Source organism: Hyla sarda, chromosome 1 (genome assembly GCF_029499605.1).
Source record: "Hyla sarda isolate aHylSar1 chromosome 1, aHylSar1.hap1, whole genome shotgun sequence".
Taxonomy (NCBI): domain Eukaryota; kingdom Metazoa; phylum Chordata; class Amphibia; order Anura; family Hylidae; genus Hyla; species Hyla sarda.
The window spans coordinates 242157341-242165078 of NC_079189.1; positions in this window are offsets into that span (position 1 = coordinate 242157341).

Genomic DNA, 7738 nt, shown 5'->3' on the forward strand with positions numbered 1-7738 from the left:
CCAATTTCTCTCGAGTAAGGAAACACCTCATATGTGTATGTAAAGTGTTCGGCGGGCGCAGTAGAGGGCTCAGAAGGGAAGGAGCGACAATGGGATTTTGGAGAGTGAGTTTTTCTGAAAGGGTTTTTGGGGGGCATGTCCCATTTAGGAAGCCCCTATGGTGCCAGAACAGTGGACCCCCCCCACATGTGACCCCATTTTGGAAACTTTACCCCTCATGGAATTTAATAAGGGGTGCAGTGAGCATTTACACCCCACTGGCGTTTGACAGATATTTGAAACAGTGGACTGTGCAAATCAAAAATTTAATTTTTCATTTTCACAGACCACTGTTCCAAAAATCTGTCATACACCAGTGGGGTGTAAATGCTCACTGCACCCCTTATTACATTCCGTGAGGGGTGTAGTTTCCAAAATGGGGTCACATGTGGATATTTATTGTTTTGCGTTTGTCAGAACTGCTGTAACAATCAGCCACCCCTGTGCAAATCGCCTCAAATGTACATGGTGCACTCTCCCTTCTGGGCCTTGTTGTGCGCCCCCAGAGCACTTTGCGCCCACATATGGGGTATCTCCGTACTCAGGAGAAATTGCGTTACAAATTTAGAGGGTCTTTTTTCCCTTTTACCTCTTGTGAAAATGAAAAGTATAGGGCAACACCAGCATGTCAGTGTAAAAAATTTATTTTTTTACACTAACATGCTGGTGTAGACCCCAACTTCACCTTTTCATAAGGGGTTAAAGAAGAAAAAGCCCCCCAAAATTTGTAAGGCAATTTCTCCCGAGTACGGCGATACCCCATATGTGTCCCAAAACTGTTGCTCTGAAATACGACAGGGCTCCAAAGTGAGAGAGCGCCATGCGCATTTGAGGCCTGAATTAGGGATTTGCATAGGGGTGGACATAGGGGTATTCTACGCCAGTGATTCCCAAACAGGGTGCCTCCAGCTGTTGCAAAACTCCCAGCATGCCTGGACAGTCAATGGCTGTCCGGCAATACTGGGAGTTATTATTTTGCAACAGCTGGAGGCTCCATTTTGGAAACAGTAGCGTACCAGACGTTTTTCATTTTTTGGGGGGAGGGAAGGGGAGAGGGGGCTGTGTAGGGATAATGTGTATATGTAGTGTTTTTTACTTTTTATTTTAGGTTAGTGTCAGTGTAGTGTAGTGTTTTTAGGGTACAGTCGCATGGGCAGAGGTTCACAGCAAGTTTGCCGCTGGAAGTTTGAGCTGCAGCGCAAAATTTGCGCCATCTCAAACTTGCAGCACTCACTGTAAACCTCCGCCCATGTGAGTGTACCCTGTACATTCACATTGGGGGGAGGGGGCAAACATCCAGCTGTTGCAAACTCCGAGCATGCCCTTGAGCTGTCCGTGCATGCTGGGAGTTGTAGTTTTGCAACAGCTGGAGGAACACTGGTTTGGAAACACTAAGTTAAGTAATAAACTTTCAAGTGTTTTGCAACCAAACTTAGTGTTTCCAAACCAGTGTGCCTCCAGCTGTTGCAAAACTACAACTCCCAGCATGCATGGTCTGTCAGTGCATGCTGGGAGTTATAGTTTTGCAACAATTGCAACAGCTGGAGGCACTGAGGTAGGAAACGGACAATATTTCCCAACTAGTGTGCCTCCAGTTGTTGCAAAACTACAACTCCCAGCATGCCCAGACTGCCAAGGCATGCTGGAAGTTGTAGTTCGGCAATATCTGAAGGATCAGATGTTGCCGAACTACAACTTCCAGCATGCTTGGGCAGTCTGGGCATGCTGGGAGTTGTAGTTTTGCAACATCTGGAGGTCCACAGTTTGGAGACCACTGTATAATGGTCTCCAATCTGTGGTCTTCCAGATGTTAGAGAACTACAACTCCCAGCATGCCTGGACAGACTGAGCATGCTGAGATTTGTAGTTTTGCAACATCTGGAAGAGCACAGATTGGAGACCATTATACAGTGGTCTCCAAACTGTGGACCTCCAGATGTTGCAAAACTACAACTCCCAGCATGCCCAGAAAGCCAAAGGCTGTCTGGGCATGCTGGGAGTTGCAGTTTTGAAACTCTCAGAGGCAGCAGTGAGATCGCTTTACGGCGATCTCACTGCTGCCAATGAAGATGCCGCACTGCTGCCGGAAACTCACCTCCGGGACGCAGCGCAGCCGGGACCGCACGGAGGACGCCGGGACCGCACGGAGGACGCCGGGACCGCTCGGGACACCGCTCGGACGGGTAAGTGACGCCGGGGGACGGGTCAGGGACACTTAGCAGAGCGGTGTGTGTCCCGATCCCCGTGATCGGGACTCACACACCGCGCTGCTAAGTATTTTCATAGCGAAACGCTGCTATCAGCTAGTCAGATTTGCCCAGCTGATAGCAGCGATCGCTGGGGGGGGGTGGGGGACGAAACCCCCCGTGGTCGCACGGTAAGATGGCTGGCTATCAGTGATAGCCACCATCTTTCCGGGCGCTGCGGGATGCCGCGAGTAGCGGCAGTAATGTCCATGACGTACCTGTATGTCATGGGTCGGGAACACCTTGCCACCCATGACGTACAGGTATGTCATAGGTCGGGAAGGGGTTAAAGGGGTATTCCAGGCAAAAACTTTTTTATATATATCAACTGGCTCCGGAAAGTTAAACAGATTTGTAAATCACTTCTATTAAAAAATCTTAATTCTTCCAATAGTTATTAGCTTCTGAAGTTGAGTTGCTGTTTTCTGTCTAACTGCTTTCTGATGACTCACGTCCCGGGAGCTGTCCAGCTCCTATGGGGATATTCTTCCATCATGCACAGCTCCCGGGACGTGACATCATCATTGAGCAGTTAGACAGAAAACTTCAGAAGCTAATAACTATTGGAAGGATTAAGATTTTTTAATAGAAGTAATTTACAAATCTGTTTAACTTTCCGGAGCCAGTTGATATATAAAAAAAGTTTTTGCCTGGAATACCCCTTTAAATAATGCTAATATGTGAATGCTATATTCTGTTTGACACAGTATATAAAGCTAGTTAATGCCACATTTTTCTGCATTTACTCACTACAGCTTGTACTAAAAGCACATGCAATGCACGTTCCAGTGTTTATAATGGTGCCACATTTTAAAATTGGAATAGGTGACATATCTGCATATTTCTTTCAGAAAGCCCCATTAAATGATAAGCTAAATAACACAGTCAAAAACATGACAGAAAGCAATGACTACCAACAGAATTTTTGCTACATACCGTATTTTTCGCTCCATAAGACGCACTTTTTCTCCCCCAAAAGTGGGAAGGAAATGTCTGTGCGTCTTATGGAGCGAATGTGTGTGTGCCGAAGTGCAGGGAAAGCTGCAGAGGGGAGGCTGCTGAAGAGGTCAGCTTACCTGCCATGCCGCTGTCCCGTTCTGCCATGCCGCTGTCCCGTTCTGCCATGCCGCTGTCCCGTTCTGCCATGCCGCTGTCCCGTTCTGCCATGCCGCTGTCCCGTTCTGCCATGCCCCAGTCCCGTTCTGCCATGCCGCAGTCCCGTTCTGCCATGCCACTGTCCCGTTCTGCCATGCCCCAGTCCCGTTCTGCCATGCCCCAGTCCCGTTCTGCCATGCCGCAGTCCCGTTCTCCTGTCCGCATAATGGAGTCTTATGGAGGAGCATGTGACACACACGTCACTCCCCTGCGCCAAGCGTAACGCAACGGAGGAAGCAGAGTGACGTGTGTGTCACATGCTCCTCCATAGACTCCATTATGCAGACGGCAGAACAGGGCAGCGGTATCGGTAAGCAACTACAAGGGGGGTTCTGCTGTGGTAGGTGGCGTTCTTGTTACAGATTTTGCACTTCAAGTTACTCCTCGAGCTGTATTGTATGATTGCTTATTATGATTACTTTAGAATTAAAAGAGTATTCTTATAACATCATATACAAGGGTGCATAAACTAACAACACACTACTAAAAAATACTGTTTACATTAGCCCTGTAAGCTAAAAGCAAAATCCCCCTTTATGTTGTTTACACATTGCATTTTTTGGCTGTGGTTCTTTGTTTACATAGAAAAGCAGCATAACATAGTCCATTGTTTGCCTATGAAGAATGCCTAACTGAATTTTCATTATGCATTTATGCTGATTGGAACCTAAATTGACTGTGTGGGCTTTGCAATGTCATTAGCGTTGCCAAGCTAAGGCTGTTCTTACACAGCGCTCTCTGAGGCACATAGTGCTTGCAATCCTGAATTACCGGTGGGACGTTGACTTTCCGATTTAACAGTAATCATTTTACATCCCTAGACACTAGAGATTCAACAATAATTGCAGGTTGCACCTGAATGTGTTTAAAGCGACATGTCCAGGTCCTGCTCAGAATTCAGGAGGGCAAGCACTAGCGGGGGCAAGTAGGATTGTGTGTAGGCCTTTGCTGCTTAGGGAAAGACTACAGTAGGCAAATCAGTGAAAACATTGGGACTAATGAGTAGTCGAAAAACACTGCATGGTCGAATAAAATTCACATTTCTGTTGTACCATAGTGACGGGAGGGTCAGAATTTGGCACAAGCAGCAAGAATTGATGAACCCTTTCTGTGAGCTGTCGAGTTTAGATAGGTGGACATGGCATAATGGTGTACGGGAATGTTTTCTTTGCACACCCAAGATAGTTAACTGATTACACTAGAACCCACAGATAAAGGGAGCAGTCTGTGAGTCCTTATTAACTGTGATCACCTATTACCCTGGATTAAAGAAGTTTTAAAAAGTTTGAATGTTTAGAGTTCACTGTACACTATGTAAAATTATTTAACTTTTTATTTAAAAAAAAAATTCAGCCTCTTGGCAAAATATATACTTTTTTCTTTGCTGCACACACTTAAAGGGGTACTCTGGTGGCAATTTTTATTTTTTATCAACTGGTGCCAAAAAGACAGATTTCTAAATAACTTCTATTTAAAAATCTTAATCATTCCAAGATTTATCAGCTGCTGTATGGTCCATAGGAAGTTCTTTTCTTTTGGAATGTCATTTCTGTCTGACCACACTGCTCTCTGCTGACACCTCTGTCCATGTCAGGAACTGTCCAGAGCAGGAGCAAATCCTCATAGCAAACCTCTCCTGCTCTGGACAGTTCCTGGCATGGAGAGAGGTGTTACCAGAGAGCACTGTGGTCAGACAGAAAAGAAATCCAAAAAGAAAAGAACATCCTGTGAGCATACAGCAGCTGATAAGTACTGGAAGGATTATGATTTTTAAATAGAAGTAATTTACAAATCTGTTTAACTTTCTGGCACCAGTTGATAAAAATAAAAATCTACTGGAGTACCCCTTTAAGTAGCAAGTGACTGTTTGGCTGACATCTATTGAAGGTGTATAGGAACCTTTAAAGGACTAATCCATGTCTAGGTGAAAGTGACACCAACTGTAAGCTCACAAAGGATGCATTTTAAACAAAGAAGATAGAGGTGGTAAATATGTGAGGGAGAATGATTTAAGTAGAAGGATTTAATGCTACATTGAAATCTCTGCCAATTTCTAGAATCCCATCAGCAAAGTCCAAAGTTTAATCTAGGAAGGCACCTTAGCAACTAATGAAAAAGAGACAGAGGTAAAGATGTAAACAGTGGAAATAGCTTGGTCTTATTTTATTAACATGTAACAGCGCTGATAGGTCAGTAGACTGCAGCACCAGGCTTTACCTTTAGGATTCACCTTTTCCTGGATCCTAACAATGGCTCCCACTACTTACATGTGGCACAGCGAGCGCTCCGGTCTGGTGCTCCGACCGTGAGTGCTCACCGCCCCGTTCCCCCAGCCGGTCTGCAATTCACATTGCGGGACGTGCCCACATGCGAGGTGCGGCCCGCTCTTTACCTGCTTCTGCCTGGCTCTCTGGTTCCCGGTGCACGCGCCCCCCGCCTCCTAGGGCGTGCGCACCGTCTTCTCTAGATTTAAAGGGCCAGCACACCGCTGATTGGTGCCTGGTCCTTCCCTTATGTTATTTAAGGCAGTTCCTCCCCCTCTTCCCTGCCGGATCTTCAGTGCCCATTGTGTACTTTTGTCTGTTTGCCTTGCCTGTGCTCTAGACCCTTCTGCTATGTTTTTTGACTACGCACCTTTGCCGCCTACCTAGACCTTTCTGCTAAGTTTGACTACACCTTTGCCTCATCCTATTTTACCTCGCCTCGACCAGCTACCAATGTGGTCGAGTGGTATCGGGGATAGCGACCTGGGTGTCGCCTGCCGCAGCAAGCCCATCCTGCCTTGCGGTGGGCTCTGATGAAGACCAGCGGCACCTTAGACTGCGATCCACGATACGGCCCGTGTCATCGGCCACACGGGTCAGTGGATCCACATCCAGCACCGTTACACAAGCTCCCAGGACATGTGGTAAGGCAGAATAGGATGGCCAGTCAGCACTCACCCAAGGAAATCATACAAGCAACTATTAATATCAGAAGCTATAATACAAAATAGCAACTCACCATTAGATGACAGGAACTGATGGCAACGGTCTGCAGGGTGGCTTAAAATGATTGCAAATTAAAAATAAACACTGAGGATGAAAGACAAACAAGACAACACTGTCTAAAGAGAAAAACCTTCCATGTACAAGTATATCACCTGCCAATACCAGAAACTGAACTACACAACATGAAACTGACATAAAATGAGACCAACAGACATAGAACACATGAACATGCAGTAAGACTATAAACTGCACCTGAAAAAAAAATAAATGGAACTTTAAAACAGAAGCAACACCTCAAAGCCAAAATTAAAGGGGTACTCCGCCCCTAGACATCTTATCCCCTATCCAAAGAATGGGGATAATATATCTGATCAGAGGGGTCCCGCCGCTGGGAACCCCTGTGATTTCTCATGCAGCACCCCTATCATCTGGTGCACAGAGCGAGCGAGCTCCATGCCTGATGAATGGCGATGCAGGGGCTGGAGGATCGTGACATCATTGCCCCGTCCCCTCGTGACATCACACCCTGCCCCCTTAATGCAAGTCTATGGGAGGGGCGTGGTGGCCATCACGCCCCCTCACATAGACTTACATTAAGGGGTGGGGCGTAATGTCAAGAGGGGGAGGAGTGGTGGGACTCCCGCAATCAGACATCGTATCCCCTATCCTTTGGATAGGAGATAAGATGTCTAGGGACGGAGTAACCCTTTAACTACAACAAAGCATGGATCAATTATTCTGGCATAAACAAAGTCACTGCTGCCCAGCAACTGGCTCCACATTGCAAAGTAGGAGAAGATATGTCAGGAGCTCTCCTGCCATATGTAATCCAACATTCATCCTATCTGTACGAGAGTCTGTACAATAAACAGGGTTGTCGAGAGATCAAGATACTAGACTTAAATGGGTTATCCACCATTTGTACTAATCTGCCAGATAGTAATGGAAATGCATAAAGGATCCTTGCTTGTCTTGGTGCTAAATGAGTTTCGAGTCCACCATAATGCTGCTTATTTCTTTTTGTTAAATGGCTGTTTCCTGTTGGAGTTCCCTCCCTTCAACTACAAGTCCCAGGATCCTTTGCTTGCCACCCCACCCATTACAGTACAGCTATAGCCCTGTGGAGAATGATCCCCCCCCCCCCACCCAGCAGTCACTCCACCCATTGAAATAAAGACAGGCTCCCATTCAACAGCTGACTAGTGATGTGATGTCCAAGGCCACACTGCAACCTGGGAAAAGCTGAGACAACACTAATTTTGTATGTTTCTAAAAATGAACATCCAGGGCAAATATGACATTGAATTG